General features: G+C 43.3%; 1 long non-coding RNA gene across 1 annotated transcript in view; it reads right to left on the reverse strand.

Annotated features, from left to right (window-relative positions):
• Positions 1–267: 267 nt before the first annotated feature.
• Positions 268–20,400, reverse strand: part of LOC311527692 — a 31,755-nt gene continuing 11,622 nt past the window's right edge. Inside the window, exons 2-4 of the long non-coding RNA XR_014713421.1 lie at positions 9,081–9,156; positions 5,627–5,774; positions 268–348 (exon numbers count right to left, since the gene is read on the reverse strand). This is a non-coding gene — a long non-coding RNA (uncharacterized lncRNA). The remainder of the gene's footprint in view (positions 349–5,626; positions 5,775–9,080; positions 9,157–20,400) is intronic.

Genomic DNA, 20,400 nt, shown 5'->3' on the forward strand with positions numbered 1-20,400 from the left:
GGAAAAGTCTACAGAAATGAAAGGTGGCTCCAAATAGAATTTTGTGATTTAGCTATTGTTATTGACACTATAAGCACGACCATGCCCTGTACAAGCTATAATATACAGCCTGGTGATCAAAGAGATAGCATGATCAGCTGTTTATTTCAATCAAAGTGATAGGAGCAAACTTAATTAAAATCAGACAGACTCTGTATTGCAATATAAAGGCAGGGGGAGAAACAGGATAAGCATTTGTGCTCAAGAAACAAACCTTCTTAATTGATTTTCCTGGAAAAAGCTTTCTAGTCTCAGAAAAGTTTTCCCCAGCTTGATGTCCATTTCCAATGGCTTTGTCTCTCACTACATCTGTAAGACATAGACACTGTGTATTGTTTTATCTCCCAGGGAGGATATCCTTTCTTCATGATGTAACCCTACCTCTAAATTACTTTAGAGTTCAGATTCCTGGAGTTGTAGTGGATATATGGCAATCTGGGTTGCAATTTACAATAAACCATTTTCTGATACCACTTTTGTGATGTAACACTGAAAGTATGTTGCAGAATAGGCTGCTTTGCAGTAACATGGTGAGAAAGGTTTATATTGTATTGGCAAACTCTTCATTATTTATTGAACAGAATGTACTGTTGTGATCTTTTTTTCTTTCACTACCATAGAACTGTTGAAAGTCACTCAATTAATTTGTGTTCCTATACTATGTGTTCTGATCTGTACTTTGGATCTGGCAATTCTTGTTATGGTGCAAAATTGTAGTGTTTGGATGTACAATATTTTATTCTAATACCATTGAATGTGCGGCTAGGTGCATTGGCCTTTTACCGCTCAAGATTTGAGTTCAAATCCTGAGCATAGATTATTTGTGAAAATGAGCAGAGCTGGCTGAAGAATGTTTTGTTTTTTTAAGAAAAATGGGTTTTCATGAAAAAGTTTTGGTTTTCTTGAAATTTTTAGTATTTTAGTTGAAAAATCAAGAACAATTTTTTTTTAATTTTTGGCTTATATATAAGAACATAATAATGGCCACACTGGGTCAGACAGCAGTCCAGCTAGACCAGTATCCTGTCTTCTGACAGAAGCCATTGCCAGATGCTTCAAAGGAAATGAACAGAACAGGGAAATCATCAAGCAATCGATCTCCTGTTGTCCAGTCCCAGCATCTGTCAGTCCGAGGCCTAGGGCCATCCAGAGCATAGGGTTACATCCCTGACCATCTTTACTAATAGCCACTGATGGGCCTATCCTCCATGAACTTATCTAATTCTGTTTAGAATCCAGTTATAATTTTGGCTTTCACAACATCTCCTAGCAATGAGTTCCACAGGTTTTGTGAAGTACTTCATTGTGTTTGGTTTAAAACCTGCTGCGTTATTAATTTCATTGGGTGACCCCAGTTCTTGTGTTATGTGAAGGGGTAAATAACACTTCCTTATTCACTTCTCCATTCAAATCCTCATTCATTATTGTATAGACATCTATCATATCCCCCCGCTCAGTCGTCTCTTTTCCAAACTAAATAGTCCAAGTCTTTTTAATCTCTCCTCATATGGAAGCTGTTCCATACCTGTAATCATTTTTGTTTCCCTTCTCTCTATCTTTTCTATTTCTAATATATCTTTTTTGAGATGGAGTGACCAGAACTGCAAGCAGTATTAAAAGTGTAGGGGTACCATGGATTTATACAGGGGCATTATGACATTTTCTACCTTATTATCTATCCCTTTCCTAACGGTTTCTAACATTCTGTTCATTTTTTTGACTGCTGCTGCACATTGAATGGATGGTTTCAGGGAACTATCCACAGTGACTCCAAGATCTCTTTCTTGAGTGGTAACAGCTATTTAGATCCTATCATTTTGTATGTATAGTATGTAAACTTTGCCACCTCATTGTATACCCCTTTTTCCAGATGATTTATGAAGATGTTGAATAGGACTGATCCCCGCACAGATCTCTAGGGGACACCGCTATTTACCTCTCTCCATTCTGAAAACGGACCATTTATTCCAACCCTTTGTTTCCTGTCTTTTTACCAGTTACTGATATATGAGGACCTTCCCTCTTATCCCATGACAACTTACTTTGCTTAAGAGTCTTTGGTAAGGGGCCTTGTCAAAGGCTTTCTGAAAATCCAAGAACACTATATCCACTGCATCACACTTGTCCATATGTTGATCCCCTCAAAGAATTCTAATAGATTGGTGAGGGATGATTTCCCTTTACAAAAGCCGTGCTGACTCTTCCCCAACAAATTGTGTTCATCTGTATCTGATAATTCTGTTCTTTGCTACAATTTCAACCAGTTTGCCTGGTACTGATGTTTGGCTTATTGGCCTGTAATTGCCAGGATTGCCTCTGGAGCCTTTTTAAAAAATTGGTGTCACATTAGCTATCCTCCCGTCATCTGGTACAGAAACTGATATAAAGGATAGGTTATATACCACAGGTAGTAGTTCTGCAGTTTCGTGTCTGAGTTCCTTCAGAACTCTTGGATGAATCTCATCTGGTCCTGGTGACTTATTACTGTTTAATTTATCAATTGGTTTGTATTTTCTTCCTTGACAGTAAATTTGTTAATTGAGCATATTGTATTATTCTGCATTGTAACAAAGCTTTTTATAACAGAGAGGGTTTTATGAGTTCATAAGTCTGATTAGAATAACAATACTTTAGCATTTAGGAAGGCTGGTCTTATGACTGAAGCACAAGATTGGGAGACCAGAGATCTAGGTTGTACTCTCTGCCCGACCACAGACTTCTTGTGTGACTTTGAGCAAGTCACTTATGGCACAGCTACACAGCAAAAAACAAACTCTGTGGCAGCAAGTCTCAGAGCCCAGGTCAGGCTCAGGCTCACGGAGCTCACTCTATGGGGCTAAACCTAGCAGTGTAGACACCCTTCTTCCTTGCCCAGAAAGGTAAACTGTGGCAGAGAAATTAAGACACTAATCCAAAGTCACACACAAAGAGACATTAAGACCGGGATTTAGCATATAGGAGATCCTGACATCCAGTCCTATATATACGCACCTAAAAGCAGACCTTTGCCAGGGACAACATACTTTTTTTAAAATGCACTTTGTTTCTAGTCTTTGAATTTGAATATTTAAAACATCTATAATATAACCCGGCCATTCTCAGGCAAGCGAAAAGATTTTTCTAGCATTACAGAGGCCCCACGAGGCAACTTTAAAATGTACATCCTTTTCGAACTCTCAACAGGCTACAGCTAAGTTGCAGTGACTGGGAAGAAGGCGGTGGGATGGCTTCTTTCGGTGACATATGTCATAATAGCATATGCCTGTTGATTGGACAGCTCAGTTCATTGTTCATCACGGCTAACCCTTAATATAAATGAAGATCTGAGCTTTTAAACAATCAAAGGTTAAAGACGATGACAGCCATTCATGTGGTCTCATTATATTATGTTGGTTGCAGTACATCTGAGATATATTTATAACCTTAGTTCATAAAGTTGGAATTCCAGTAAATGAGTTCCCTCTTCAAAGGTTAAATATTTATGTCCTTATTTTCTGTCTGTAACAGTCTGCAGTTATGAACACATACTAACTAATGAACAATGGTGGCAAGTATCATAATATAAATAAGAATTTGGAGTTAGCCTAGCAAGTCCTAAAGGCAACGACTGAGGTTTCTCCCCAGGCAATCCACTTCCCCTTACTATCATGTTGATTTTCATGGTGGCTCATTTTTTATGCCATACTTTAACTCATTAGAGAATTTTTATATATTAACCGCTAGACAGCACCGAGTGTGTAGAACCCAATACAGGGCCAGATCCTTAGCTGGTGTAAATGGACATAGCTCCACAAGCTGGCCCTTAGTACTTGCTTACATTTTCTCATTGAAAACCTTTCGGGGCCAGCACACATTTCTGAGTGATGTAGCTGACACTCCAAATTTTAATATTTTGTAGAAACAATGGTAGCTAGTGACCTCTATAGTTAAAGTTTCTATTCTAGCTCCTTTTTTCAGTCATTTCCACCCCATGTCCAAAATACCATGCAGTGTTTTTTTCTCCCCACAGAATAAAATACCTATGTGAATCACCTTCTAGAGCACGCAGCCCGTCAGAGTAATCCGCTGGCAGGCCGTGAGACAGTTTGTTTACATTGACCGTCTGCAGGCATGGCTGCCCGGCGCTCCCAGAGGCCATATTTCACAGTTCCTGGCCAATGGGAGCTGTGGGAAGAGGTGGCTAGCATGTCCCTGCAGCCCCATGCCGCTTCCCCAGCTCCCATTGGCCAGGAACAGCAAACCGCGGCCACTGGGAGCTGCGGGCGGCCGTGCCTGTGGACGGTCAATGTAAACAAACTGTCTCACGGCCTGCCAGCAGATTACCCTGACGGGCCACGTGCAGCCCACAGGCTGCAGGTTGCCCACCACTGTTCTAGGAGAATGTAGTGTTCATTTTATTCCAGCGTCCCTGGATACCATTGATATGAAAAACACAGAGAAAACTATTCTTACCATAGTTTAAGTATTAGCACAACATAGAGTAACAAGGCCAGATCCAAACACCAGTGGAAAGATTCCCATTGACTTTGATGGATTTTGGATCAGGGTCATTACAAATATTTGTCAGCATACATAAGACATCTGTGTGTTCACTTTAGTTTGTTGCACAGCACCAGAATGACACCTAAGCAAGTCAGTAGCTCTACTGGACATTATGAGGGAGTTAATATGTAACTGGAGGAGAGTGAAAATAAATTGTAGGAAAAAATGCCCCAAAATAGTATGTGATCAAGTAATTATAGACTCTATTGTAATAGTAAAGGCAGCTGGCAGGACATTCTCAGTGAAGGCTCCAGGACTCTGGAACTCATTCCATCCACCCATGCCCACCTTTCTCCTTGGTTCAAAATAGCCCAGATTTGGTAATCTTCCAATTGCACTGCAAAAGTCACATTTGATAGGGTTTTTGAAGAAGGATGAGAGTTTACTCCCCACATCAAGGAAGGGACAGAAAGGAATCATGGTAGGGGACTGGCTGGCTAAGTTCCTCTTGAATTGATTATTTTAATGTTGCTGAAATGTAATGATATTGTTAATGGTACGTTAAAATGCCTAGAATCTTGGATAGGCCTCTTTATAGTTATTTAAATTTAAATAAATAAATAAATAAAATATGTTCAGTGGGGCAGAGTTAAGGATATGTATAAATTAACTTTGGTGTTTGTTGCCTTTTGAGTGCTAAATTGTTAAAATTTTAACATTCTTATACTATGAATTCTTAAATGGAATTTTAGTCTTATGTTGACATTAGAAAGGTAAAGAGGTAAGATATTACCTGTTAAAACCCTCCTGTGGGATGTTCCATTTCAACCACACCTCTATTTCTCCATGGTATAGAAGGGATATCAAAGGAGGAAAGCTTCAAAATGTTGCTTAGAAGAAAAGACTGTGGGTTTGAGTTCATTATGATTTCTAAGCACCTAAAGAGAGCATACGAGTACCAAAGGACATGACTTATCCTATCAACAAGGGAAACTATAATGTGTGATAATGATTTGAAGCTTAGGCTTAAGTCTTATACATATAATACTATGAAGGACTCTGAAACATATTGTCATGTTAACATATTGTCATGTCAAGATCTTACCAAATAAGCCATTAAAGCAACACTCAGGGCGTGAAGACATCTTGGGGTTATGTGGCAATTTTATTTATCCCTTCTCTTTTGGTCTGAGAGTTTGTGGGTTCCTCTTTTAGCAGTGTAAACTGAGGGTCAGCTCCATTAGATTCTTGTCCTATTTGTACAAAAGAAGCAAGTACTAGTGTTCATTATGTCTCAGACTCCCAGGTTTGTCTCTAAAAACAGTACAAATGTGTGGAGTATAAATGCCTAGGTCAACACAGACTCCCCCAAACTAAACTAGCAGTTTTTCAAGCTCAGTGCTATTTTCTTCAGGTTCATAGAATATCAGGGTTGGAAGCGACCTCAGGAGGTCATCTAGTCCAACCCCCTGCTCAAAGCAGGACCAATTCCCCTGAATTTCTGCCCCAGATCCCTAAATGGCCCCCTCAAGGATTGAACTCACAACCCTGGGTGTAGCTGGCCAATGCTCAAACCACTGAGCTATCCCTAATCTTGGAGATTAATTTATTTCTGTTTCCATCATCTGTGAACTATCCAATCCATGCTATGATGTCTCCATTCATGGCTTCAAAGAAAAAAACATGGCAAGATACTCAAGATCACCAAGCTTACTGAGTTAAATGTGTGCGTCTTACACCCCTCAAGTCAATGTGGCTACATATGGTGTAATTCAGTGCAGAATGTGGCCCTTTCCGTGCAGGTTAAGTCCCCTTCATCTACTACATGCCCCTTACAAAATGGGATATTATCCAGGAGGTAGGTATGGGTTTCACCTAGACATGGGCCTGAACCAAATCCTTGTGTCCAGCTGTCCCTGATTCTTGGGGAAATTTGGATCTGGATTAAAGCCTTGAGGCTCAGGCTTATCCTTAGGTCTGGAAGATAGGTCCATTAATGGCTATTAGCCAGGATGGGCAGGGATGGTGTCCCTAGCCTCTATTTGCCAGAAGTTGGGAATGGGCAACAGGGGATGGATCACTTGATGATTCCCTGTTCTGTTCATTTCCTCTGCGGCATCTGGCATTGGCCACTTACGTTCTTATGACCACGTTGCACTCTTGCTGCATTCTCTACCTTCCCCTCTGATGTCTATTTGAGAACCAAACTGAACTTCTCCCAGTATTTCTTCCAAGCTGCCAGCTGCTCACTCCTTCATGCCCATTGCTCCCAATTTGACTGCCTCAAAGCAGGGCCAGGCTCAGTCAGCCAGTGATACTGTAGCTATCATTCAGCTAAACCTAATACAAAAGAGCAAGATTCTCCAGATGCAGTCAGTAGCAAACCTGTGGCTTTCATATCAGCATAAACTCCAGAATCTCTGCAGAACACCTCTCATTGACACAGTAGCTTTGATTTCCAGTGCTCAAAATATAGATTAGTCGATTTTTAAGGCCAGGAGGTACCATTCTGACCATCTAGCCTGACCTCCCGAATAGCACAGGCCATAGATTTTCACCAAGTGATTCCTGAATTAAGTCCGCAAATTCTGGCTGAGCTAGAGCACATCTTTTAGAAAGACATCCAACCTTGATATCTGTGGCATCGGACAAAATAATTCATTAGTATTTGGGGGACGGGGAGATTTAGCATCAGACTTGATGCCAGTATTGGGTGTACTCAGCGTATTGTCATCATGCTGGTGTAGGGACAAACAGCAATCCCGCCAGACTTCACTGCACGTATTTTGTACTTTTGTTTTTCTGAGTCTGGAAATTATGGATGAATAATGATCTCCCAATTGCCCTTCACAATCATGATATAGCCTGAGAAGTTAATAAGCCACCTCAGTAGCCCCCCTTCTCTGTACAGACATTTTTTGCCACATGGGTGAGCACAAAGAAATAATCAGATAGGAGATTTTTCTTCTAAATTAGGCCTCTTGTTTGTAAACTGAAAGAGTGCTAATGCAGTTCAAACTCAGCTGTGTACCACATACGCACACTCAGCTCAGGAGTATTATAAAGAGTGGGAGAATAGAAGGTTTTGTTCTATTCTTTGGTCTCTTTTTATATGAGAGAGCCATTCATTCAATCCCTATGCTTCTCTCTCTCTCTGGCTCTCTTGGTCTATTTCGCTCCATAATGCCAGCATTAGCTGCAAGCTGCTAGCTGTAAAAGTGCTTTGATGTTGACCCCTCACTGCCACTGACAGACCCTCATTGGTGGGTGAGTCGCGGAGCAATAAGGGCATGTGTGGGAGAGAAGAGGATGAAAGCCTGGACAGCTAGGAAGGGATAATATGAACAAATTCCTGCCTGTTCACTTAGTTTCTTTTTTTTTTTTTAACTGGGTCTTCTGATTACAGAGGTTACGAACCAGTAAAACTTCAGAAATGACCACGGAAAGCATGCCGTACATGAAGAATCAGATAATTGTTCTGGCTCTAGCCTGGTAAAATTAAATCAAGCCACAAAGCAGGCAAGGGAGCATGGGGGAAGCTGAAAACATTTTTCCCTGCCAATGCATTGAAATGAGGTTTTAAAATCGAGAGATACAGTGTCCTCCTCTGCAAAATCACTTGGGGAATGTGAGGTGGGGAGGGTGGGAAATACCGGTTCATGTGTGTCGGGGATATTGTTCGTTGTCTTTTGCCAGGCGTAAAACAAAAGTCCGGTCAGCCTTCAAACGCACAAGTGCACTAGAAGGGCAAAAGGGTAGGTTGAATCTCCCCTCATACCCACATTCTTGTGTAGCAGGCAGGAGGGAAGCTACTGCTCACACTCCCTGAGCACAAGGAGGAGCTGGCTTGCACTGGCAACAGCGCTCCAGCCCTCAAATGGGCCAAACTGGGTGGATGAGCACATGGCCACCTATGACCCTCCTAGCAACTGGAGGGTCCTGCTGCGCCTTTTATAAAGCTATAGCCACTAGCACTGCTGAGCATGCTCCACCCAGAACCCAGGAAGGTATTTTCCCTGCCTTTGTCCTATTGAGGCATGATGTCTTTAGTCACTTCAACTTTGCACTCCCACTTCACCTCTACACCCCCGCTACGGCGGCTCTGGCTGTCACAGTCATAATTAAACCCTAAGGCTTGACATGAAATGGATAGGAATGTCAAGATTAAAGCTGATGATCTGTTGTGAACTCCTGCCTTAAAAGGGAAAGAAAGAGGAACATTCCCACAAGCTGGTAGGAGAAACATTCTGTTGGCTGAGTCTTGGAGGAGCAGTTGGCCCCAAACGAAGTGAATTGTTGGTAGTTTGCCCCAGCAGTGCATTTTGCCTTGAACAGCAGAATTTTAAATGTGTTTTACTTGTTTGGGACTCGCAGCCTTTTACCTGTAGGCCACCAGTTCAAGTCTGGGCCAAGCAATTGGTGACTTGATTTTGTTACCAAGTTGTGGCTGTTCACTGGCCTGAGTGAAACGAACTAGTTTTTGGCAAAAAGGGTCAGTTTAGTTTAAAAGGCGTCCATATCACAAAATCACCACAAACGGCATTAAACAGTAATCTTACCAGCAGTCTCTGCTCTCCTTTCTGACTCCAGCTCAAGATAGATGCTGACTATAACACATCTTGTGTTGCATTTCTTCTATTGAACAAAAAAAGATTTCAGTACAGGGCTCCCAATCAAGCAACTCTTAACAGTCTTAATCCACTAAAAAGAAACAAATCTTTCACAGACCATTAAAAATATGCATGTTTCATATAAAATGGATGTAATGGTTTAGCCTTTATGGGGAAGTTCTGTAAAATGTAATAAATGGTGATAACTTTCTATAGAATTTTTAAACCCACTTTTTGAATTCTTTAGCAGGGAAACAAAGATCTAGTTGTTTAGGAGTCATTTATATAGCATCCTAGTCATTTGATGCTAATTAAATGTTATCAGACTTTTCCTATAAAGGGTCTGGAATCATTTATCCAAGTTAAAGTGGTTTAAAAAACTGTGTAAATGTTAGAGCTTGTCGTAAATGTTAAAGCTGGTCAAAAATGTGCCACCTGAACTTCTTTCAGTGGAAAATGTCTTTTCAACCCAAACAAAAAATAATTATTGTTTTGACCACGTTTTTCATTTACCAGTGAAAGCTTTTAAAAACTGCATTTTGTTTCAATGAGGAAAAAAGCTCCTTTTTTTTTTCTTTTTATAAAGGAGAACAAATTAAAAAGGTAATAGAGAGGGTCCCCCCACACACACACACAAATAGAAAACAATTCTACATTTTTGGGGGGAGTGATTTTTTCAGAAAAAGTGAGATCGCTATTTCACAGAAAAATTAGAACCAATTCAAACACTTTAATATCTTGCAAGCTTTGGGTTTTTTTTTTTAAACCAGTTCTAGTAAACACATAGTATCTGAAAGAGTTAGGCCAGTCATCATGACTTTAATGATTGGCCATAACTACGTGTGGAAGCTGTGTTTGCAAGCCAACTGTGTTTCCAGCCAGAAGCTGGATAAGCTATACTGTTTCTAACAGAATACCTTCTCCATTCTTCTGCCAATGACGATCCTTCTCCTTTGATTGATATCAGCTCGTTTTTGATTAATATTTTTCCTGATGTTATCTTTTAAGTCTCTCTGTGGCTCTGATTGGCCTCTGGTATGTTGCTAAGCAGCCTTAGAATTTGTTCCATCCCCATTTGGTGTGAACTCCACTGAGCACAACATTGGCAGAGTCAGCAGTGTTCTTTCTGTGGTCATTGAGGGGAGCAGGTCTTCATGGGGAAGCAGCAGGAGCTCCGAGGCTACATTCCACAGCTGCGAAGAGGGGATGTTTGAATCTGGATTAAGCTCCTTGACAGCTGAGTTGCAGGTGCCTGTATAGCGTCTGCACTGTGAACTGGGCCCACGATTGTAAAAAACGTTCCCTTCTCTAGTGTTTTCAATTAACCACACCTCAGGGGATCTGGATAGGCAGTTGAAGTCTCCATTGTAAAAGATTAAAAAAATATATTTGCCAGAGGTATGGCAGCTGTTTTGGTAGGTACTTTGTATTCTGTCTATCTGTGGGCTCCTGGAATCCTTACTGTTCCCTGATGTATCATTTCACTCCAGTGAAAATCACAAACGATAACTCAGGAGGCAGTAAAATTACAGGGGTCATGGAGTACCCCAGTACGCTTGAAATCAGGTCAGTAACCTCACACAGCTGGCCCCCTTATTGATAACTCTCTTTGTCCCTCTTCTCCTGCCCACCTTTCACTCTACACCTCAACTATTAAAAAAAAAAAAGAGCCATACTCTCTGGAGCCAAAAAGAGGAACTGCAATTGCAACAGACACACTGAGCAGTACCCTTAGAGCTGGAATAAGTAATAACCCGTAGTCTTCTGCTAATTCTGGGCCTGATCCTACCAGGTGGTCAGCACCACCTGTGAGCTCTGAGAGGCCTGAGCTCCCACTGAAGCTGACGGAATGTTGTAAGCACTCAGCACCTCGCAGACTTGAGCTCACTTTGACTAAAGGTTCTGTTTTAAAAAGAAAAATCCACTGGTAAATACTCTGTGATAAATGGGTGTAGCTGCTTTATTGGCTCCCCAGTTCTGTTTACCTGATGATAATGAACAATGAGGCTTTGCACTTCTATAGTGCATTTCACCCAAGAATCTCAAGTAAAAGATACAGCAAACCACCTGTTATAACATTCCTCACAGATTGTACGAAACATTGCATTACATCCACATAATAGTGCCATCCCATTAGAAGAATACTTGTAGCTTCCACTGTCTTAGTTTTGACATGACTGCACAATGGCTAAGGGGGGGGAAATGAAGTGATGTGGAGTGGGTCCATTGAGGTGGAGTCCAGGAAAGGAGTGACATCCCTGCCCCAACCAAAGGCTGGGGAAGTGTTCAAATTTGTTTGCCTTTCTCCACTGTCTATACTTTAAGCCTTCCATTTCCCATCTGTGGGGCTTCATCCTGTCCCCATTAAAGTCAACGTGAGAAGGACCTGCTTCTTCACTAGAGTAAATGATGCTGCGATTCAAAAATCCATCATCACTCTTTAAGAATAGTATATAACACACATGGTTTGATATCGCCAAGCCAAGCAAAAATCTACCCTATTAAATGTGTGTGTGTGTGTGTGTGTGTGTGTGTATCGTGTAGGTGGGTAGGTGTGCTGATGGGTGGCTGTATGTATACATAGATTTACATACGTATATGTGCCATGGGTAGATTTTTGCTTGGCTTGATTACATCAAAGCATGAAACATGTACCGATCCCATATTTTAATAGCACAACCTCTCCATCGCCCCCGCCAAAAAAAATGTGGACTGTTCTTGGTTCATCCAAGTATCACACCACTAGCATCTCTCCTGCTGCTGGTCCTTCACAGTGGGAGATTTGTCACCATCTTCTCCATCACTCGTGACGGGGACAGAGCAATCTTTACTTTCAGCTGGGCAGGGTTTACCAGGTTCTTCAGTCCCTTTCCCTGTAAGCTTGGGGTGGGGGAATGGGGAAGCCACCAAAACCAGGGACCTTTGCTTTACTATGAGCTGCATTCAGCAGCTTCTCAGGTTGTTTTCCCTGGTTATGTAGGTGGGAGCTGAGTGCATTCTCATGACTTCATTGGCTGCACAAAAGGGAATCCCAAGAAAATGTTAGGGTGTTGCTCACACTACCAGAGTGGGTGTCACAACTAGTCCAGGGCTCAGCACACCCATGGAGTACTTACCCTACCCACAAAGCAGGGAAGCAGCCATTTCCTCTGAGGCCCTGTAGATGGTACTATTGTCCTTAGCTCATTAAGGGCTGGTTTTTTTACTTTGACTTTCAGTCCTCTGGCTTTTGTCAGTTTGTGCTGAGAAATTAAACTTCTCTAAGTATTTAAGTATAATACAGCTAAGAAAGGTCAAACAAGATTGTCTTCATTGCTTTCTAACAAACTGCAATAGGTATCTTCAAAGGACCAATTTCAGGCTTTATTATCTCACTACAATGCCCGCAAAAGGGAAGGGTCTTATGCCCAAACAGTAATGCGGACAGAGAAAAATGGATTTTTAAATTATCTACCTTTGCTTTGCAACGTGAACGTTTCAGGGTAATTATCCTGAGATAATGCCTACAAATTGCTACAGACTTTGGGTTTATAATTGCTTGTGTTCATTTAAAGTTCCCAGCAGACTAGGCCAGGAAATTCACTGCCAGTCAAGCCAAGGTGCTTAGTATACGGTAAAGGAGTTTTTCTTAAAAGCCAGACACTCAAATCAGCTTTATTTAAGAGCAATAATTCTAACTTACAGTTTGTTTGATTTTGTTGTGTTTTTGTTGTGGGAGCTAGACTGGGCTGAGTGTGCTCGGCAGGTCTAACCCAAGACAGACCCATGTAAACTGGGCAAACGGAGTTTATCTTTGTACACTAATAAGATTTAGCAAAGCTACATGACACTGTCCCCCTCCCCCCCACCACACACACACACAGTTTGTCTATGGCTGGACAGCCTTTCCAAATGTACCAGTTATTTTAAACAACTAAATAAAATTTTGCAGTTAAATAGCCTCAGTGCTCAAGGTATTCAGTATAGGAAAATAAAAGAGAATAACCATATCTATTTATGATAGGTTTAAAAAGACAGGTTTTGGTAGGGTCACCACTGATTATCATCTGCTAGACGCACATGAGCGTCTTGTGACATCAAGAGTAAAGATGAAAGTCGTGCAATCTTATCGCAAGTCTATGGAAAATAACCTTTCCAATAGCATAGAATGAAAGTCTTCAACTCTTAATTGTCTAGAAGGGGTTCAAGTCCAATTGCTTCTCTATCCAGAATTAATAGGTATTTTTGTCCTGTTATTTGCTTAGCACCATCAGTGTGCTCGGTGCTGTATAGTACATAGAAATAAAGGCTATCTCTGCTCCCTTGTAGTTACATTTTAAAACATAACACATTGGAGACGAACACACTGGGAAATCAGAGACGAGGACGGACTTGGTCGTTTGATCGTTATTAGTAACTCACTTATGTATGGGCTTGTGATGTCACGCCCTGAATACATGAAAAGACATTGCTCCCTCAACTCAATTACATGATAGAGTGGCAGGAAGGAAATCAAGCCAGTTACAGGGCTTATCCTATTCCGCCGTGGTTCTTGGTTTTGAAGTTTGTTCCTTTTAAAGTTGATAAGATTGGAAGTTGAAGCTAGAAATCAAAATGAACAAAATGTCAGGTGTAACTGTAGCTCTTCCACTACAGCAAACTGTCCTTGGTATCCTGCTCTCAATGGCTGTCAATAGCACTTTCCCAATACCACTGTCTGTAATTCCCACGGTCTGTTACCCAAAATGGTTGACCTGGGTAAACATGTAGATGGATGTTTGCTTGTTTGTTTCCTCATGCTATTTCTCTTCGTATATTTTCCTCCCTATTTTTCTTGTCTGACCTTTTGCAAATATTGGCTTTGTTTTGAACGTGCCCAGGTCTACATAAGAGGGTGAAGTTCGTGAAGCAAAGGTTAGAGAGAGGAAATGTCTGTGTCTCCAGAACTTCATGTCCGTCATCCAGGACTGGGAGATTCATGTAACACAACCATGGATATAGGGGGCATCCCTTTCTGATTGAAGCCCCAGACCTTGCTGAATTATTTTAAAACTTTATTCACCTCTCCCTTAAATCTTCTACATGAAATAAACATGCAGATTCCCAAGAGAAACACTGTTATCAGTGGGCTGACCCGGTAATGGTGGCTGATTTATCTCACGTGCAGCAAAAGACTTCTATTAATAAATTAATAATGCCCAGATGTGTTCTAGAGTAGTGGCTCTCAACCTTTCCAGACTACTGAATCCCTTTCAGAAGGCTGATTTGTCTTGCATACCACCAAGTTTCACCTCACTTTAAAACTATTTGTTTCCAAAATCAGACATGCTGATTCAAAATTCAAAAGTGTCACACCATACTATTACTGAAAATTTGCTGACTTTCTCATTTTTTACCATATGATTATAAAATAAATCAATTGGGATATAAATATTGTACTTACATTTCAGTGTATCGTATATAGAGCAGTACAAACAAGTCATTGTATGAAATTTTAGTTTGTACTGATTTTGCTAGTGCTTTTTATGTAGCCTGTTGTAACACTCGGCAACCATCTAGATGAGTTGATGTACCTCCTGCAAGACTTCTGCATACCCCCAGGGGTACACGTACCCATGGTTGAAAACCACTGTTCTAAGGAAACACCACACTGGATGTGTTGCCTTTGGCAATTGGTCTGTTAGATTAGGGATTATGAAATTTCTATCACCAATTTTAATCTCTTTAAATCCCTCCTTTCCTTCCAGAACTGAACACTGCTCTTTGGTTCACAGGGACTACCCATAAACCAAGCCTTTCAGAGTCAAGATACTGTTTGACAAACTAAGACCTCCAAGGGACATCCCATCAAGTCCTGGAGTCACTGCTTGCTTCTGTGATCCTAAGGGATGGAAGGTTGGCCTCTTCTCCCCAACCTGGGGCTTTAAGGGATACCAGCAGGCTATTAACTCATCTCCTCTCTTTGAGGAAGATCCACAAGGCAAGGCCACTTCCCCCTGAATTCCAAGAGTTTTTCTGTGGGACCAAGAAGCACCCTTTGAATCTGTCAGGGCAGTGAGAGAAGGCTTCTCCATGGCCACACAGGAATGACTCACCCGCTCTTACTGCAGCAGGCTCTTCAGTCACCCACATGAGCAATTAGCACCCTGAAAGACTTGAGGAACCTTCATGAATTTTCAAGCAACTACATTAGGAATCATGGGGCTTCACTTCAGAGCTCACAGATACGAGAGAGCTTTTGAGGCTCTCTAGGTACCACATCAGGTCAATAAAGAGGCATCTATTCCTGGCATGAGGCCATTCCATCACTCCAAAAATTTCTTCCCAATTATAGACAACGAGGTATCACCCAAATGTTATTGCCTCACCCTTGAAAACTGAGGGAGCTCTCAGACTGGCATTCCCTCTGGAGAGAACTCTGAAAAGTAAGGAGTCCTGAGTCTTCACTGAAAGTGGGGAGAAGGGAGAATCTGTGAATGAGGAAGAGAATTTCCCTGCTGCACAAATTAATGCCTCCCAGTAATGAACCATGTCCTTGGGCACCAAGTTCTCCTCTCACTCTCTGATAGGAAAAAGCAGCAAGTATTTGGGGTTCACCAGTTTCCAAAAGAGATGATCAGTCACATCCCTAATTGTCATCACTTCTTTATAGATAGGGAAACTGAGGCACAGTGAAGTTGAATGACTTGCCTGAGGTCCCACAGCGAGTCAGATGCCCGATTCCTTGCTCTAACCCTTGAACAAGAATCCCACACTAGAAAGTGAGGATGGAGACCACAACGGATCAGCTGGGTCTCTGCTAGAATTTTGGAAAATCAGCAGTTTCCAATTTCCAATTTTTGTTGGCAAAACCAGACATTTTGCCATGTTTTCAAGAAAATTGGCTCATTCCAGCAAGGTTTTTCCTGTTTCACCAGAGAGCACCTTCAGGGAAAAGGGCAGTGGCAATAAAAACAAATATTAAGTCACTGTGGGAGCAGAGTCCCGCTTCTTCGTGCATTTGCCACAAGTGAGAGCGGCATTTCCACCGCAAAACCACTTTTTGCTTGCATTTTTGATGGGAAACGGGAAGAAACTTGAGGCCAAGCAACCAACTTTTTTCACTGTTCATTAAAGGCCGGACCCCAAATCACTGGACCTTTGCCACTGACTTCAAAGAGCCTCAGATCAATCCCTAAACTATGGAAGTGTACACTCCTGTCATGGGCTCCACCACTCTGTGACAGTTGGTTCTGTAACAATAAAAACATGAGCTGCACTTTCAAGACAGTCTGGACAGGTTACAAACTAACCTGGGGCGTGGTTTGTGCCAATAGACTGACACACACTTTGCAGTACTTTGAACATGGATTTCCTGAAGGAAATGTTGAGTGGGAGCTTATCTCCCACTCATCAGCCCTTGTTAACAGTATTGACCGGTGCTGTGCTGGGGTGTTATATTGCCATGCACAGCTTCAGTGCAGCAATGGCATGACAGCGGTTCGCATGTCCTGATTGTGACATGAGACAGCCTGTCAAAATCAGGATTGTCCTGTGGAAACTGAGACAGGAAGCAAACCTGGGGCCCAAACCAGACAAGCTCAGCCCTGGTCTACACTAGGAGTTGAGGTTGAATTTAGCAGCGTTAAATCGATTTAACCCTGCACCCGTCCACACAACGAGGCCCTTTTTTTCGACTTAAAGGGCTCTTAAAATCGATTTCCTTACTCCACCCCTGACAAGGGGGTTAGCGCTGAAATCGGCCTTGACGGGTGGAATTTGGGGTACTGTGGACGCAATTAGACAGTATTGGCCTCCAGGAGCTATCCCAGAATGCTCCATTATGACCACTCTGGACAGCAGTCTCAACTCAGATGCACTGGCCAGGTAGACAGGAAAAGGCCTGCAAACTTTTGAATTTCAATTTCCTGCTTGGCCAGCATGGCAAGCTGCAGGTGACCGTGCAGAGCTTATCAGCAGAGGTAACCATGATGGAGTCCCAGAATCGCAAAAGAGCTCCAGCATGGACCAAACGGGAGGTACAGGATCTGATCGCTGTATGGGGAGAGGAATCTGTGCTATCAGAACTACCTTCCAGTTTTCGAAATGCCAAAACATTTGTCAAAATCTCCCAGGGCAGTGCCGTGTGAAACTTAAAGAGCTGAGGCAAGCCTACCAGAAAACCAGAGAGGCGAACGGCTGCTCCGGGTCAGAGCCCCAAACATGTGGCTTCTATGATGAGCTGCATGCCATTTTAGGGGGTTCAGCCACCACTACCCCAACCGTGTTGTTTGACTCCTTCAATGGAGATGGAGGCAACACGGAAGCTAGTTTTGGGGACGAGGAAGATGATGATGATGAGGTTGTAGATAGCTCACAGCAAGCAAGCGGAGAAACCGGTTTTCCCGACAGCCAGGAACTGTTTCTCACCCTGGACCTGGAGCCAGTACCCCCCGAACCCATCCAAGGCTGCCTCCCGGACCCGCCAGGCAGAGAAGGGACCTCTGGTGAGTGTACCTTTTAAAATACTATACATGGTTTAAAAGCAAGCATGTTTAATGAGTAATTTGCCCTGGCATTCGTGGCTCTCCTGATTATACTCCCAAAGCCTTTGCAAAAGGTTTCTGGGGAGGGCAGCCTTATTCCGTCCACCATGGTAGGACACTTAACCACTCCAGGCCAGTAGCACGTACTCGGGAATCATTGTAGAACAAAGCATTGCAGTGTATGTTTGCTGGCGTTCTCTCTGTGTTATCCTCAGGAAAGTGATATCATTCATGATCACCTGGTTGAAATCGGGTGCTTTTCTTAAGGGGACATTCAGAGGTGCCCGTTCCTGCTGGGCTGTTTGCCTGTGACTGAACAGAAATGTTCCCCGCTGTTAGCCACAGGGAGGGGCTAGCCACGCGCTGGGGGGAGGCAAAATGCCACCTTGGAACGAAAGCACATGTGCTATGTATGTAATGTTAACAGCAAGGTTTACTGTGAAAGAGTGTACCCATTGTTCTATAAAATGTGTCTTTTATACACCACTGTCCCTTTTTTTAACTCCACCAGCTGCATGTGTTTCAAGGATCACAGGATCTTCTCCTTCCCAGAGGCTAGCAAAGATTAGAAGGTGAAAAAAACGCACTCGCGATGAAATGTTCTCTGAGCTCATGCTGTCCTCCCACACTAACAGAGCATAGATGAACACGTGGAGGCAGACAATGTCAGACAGCGGGAAAGCACAAAATGACCGGGAGGAGAGGTGGTGGGCTGAAGAGAGTACGTGGCGGGCTGCAGAGAGAGGGCTGAAGCTGAAAGGTGGCGGCAGCGTGATGAGAGGAGGCAGGACTCAATGCTGAGGCTGCTGGAGGATCAAACTAATATGCTCCAGCGTATGGTTGAGCTGCAGGAAAGGCAGCAGGAGCACAGACCGCCACTACAGCCCCTGTGTAACCAACCACCCTCCTCCCTAAGTTCCATAGCCTCCTCACCCACATGCCCAAGAACACAGTGTGGGGGCCTCCGGCCACCCAGCCACTCCACCCCAGAGGATTGCCCAAGCAACAGAAGGCTGGCATTCAATAAGTTTTAAAGTTTTAAACTTTGAAAGTTCTGTGTAGCCTTGTCCTTCCCTCCTCCATCACTCCTCCTGGTACTTCTCTCCTCCACCACCCGTCCTGGGCTACCTTGGTAGTTATCCCCCTATTTGTGTGATGAATTAATAAAGAATGCATGAATGTGAAGCAACAATGACTTTATTTCCTCTGCAAGTGGTGATCAAAGGGAGGAGGGGAGGGTGGTTAGCTTACACGGAAGTAGAGTGAACCAAGGGGTGGGGGGTTTCATCAAGGAGAAACAAACAGAACTTTCACACCGTAGCCTGGCCAGTCATGAAACTGGTTTTCAAAGCTTCTCTGATGCGCACCGTGCCCTCCTGTGCTCTTCTAACCGCCCTGGTGTCTGGTTGTGCGTAACCAGCAGCCAGGCAATTTGCCTCAACCTCCCATCCCGCCATAAACGTCTCCCCCTTACTCTCACAGATATTGTGGAGTGCACAGCAAGCAGTAATAACAGTGGGAATATTGGTTTCGCTGAGGTCTAACTGAGTCAGTAAACTGCGCCAGCGTGCTTTTAAATGTCCAAATGTACATTCTACCACCATTCTGCACTTGCTCAGCCTGTAGTTGAACAGCTCCTGACTACTGTCCAGGCTACCTGTGTATGGCTTCATGAGCCATGGCATTAAGGGGTAGGCTGGGTCCCCAAGGATACATATAGGCATTTCAACATCCCCAACAGTTATTTTCTGGTCTGGGAATAAAGTCCCTGCCTGCAGCTTTTGAAACAGACCAGAGTTCCTGAAGATGTGAGCATCATGTACCTTTCCTGGCCATACCATGTTGATGTTGGTGAAACGTCCCTTGTGATACACCAGTGTTTGCAGCACTATTGAAAAGTACCCCTTGCGGTTCATGTACTCGCCAGCTTGGTGCTCCGGTGCCAAGATAGGGATATCTGTTCCGTCTATGGCCCCACCACAGTTAGGGAATCCCATTGCAGCAAAGCCATCCACTAGGACCTGCACATTTCCCAGGGTCACTACCCTTGATATCAGCAGATCTTTGATTGCGTTGGCTACTTGCATCACAGCAGCCCCCATGGTAGATTTGCCCACTCCAAATTGATTCCCGACTGACTGGTAGCTGTCTGGCATTGCAAGCTTCCACAGGGCTATTGCCACTCGCTTCTCAACTGTGAGGGCTGCTCTCATCTTGGTATTCTTGTGCCTCAGGGCAGGGGAAAGCAAGTCACAAAGTTCCATGAAAGGGCCCTTACACATGCGAAAGTTTCGCAGCCACTGGGAATCGTCCCAGACCTGCAACACTATGCAGTCCCACCAGTCTGTGCTTGTTTCCCAAGCCCAGAATCGGCGTTCCACCGCATGAACCTGCCCCATTAGCACCATGATGCCCACATTGCCAGGGCCCGTGCTTTAAGAGAAGTCTGTGTCCATGTCCTCATCACTCTCGTCACCGTGCTGACATTGCCTACTCGCCCGGTTTCATTTTGCCAGGTTCTGGTGCTGCATATACTGCTGGATAATGTGTATGGTGTTTAATGTGCTCCTAATTGCCAAAGTGATCTGAGCGGGCTCCATGCTTGCCATGGTATGGCGTCTGCACAGAAAAAAGGCACGGAACGATTGTCTGCCATTGCCCTGACAGAGGGATGGGCAACTGATGACATGGCTTACAGGGTTGTCTTACAGGGAATTAAAATCAACAAAGGGGGTGGGCTTTGTGAGAAACTGAATGGCCCCCTC

The sequence above is a fragment of the Lepidochelys olivacea genome (genome assembly GCF_965140295.1).
Source record: "Lepidochelys olivacea isolate rLepOli2 genome assembly, chromosome: 10".
NCBI lineage: Eukaryota > Metazoa > Chordata > Testudines > Cheloniidae > Lepidochelys > Lepidochelys olivacea.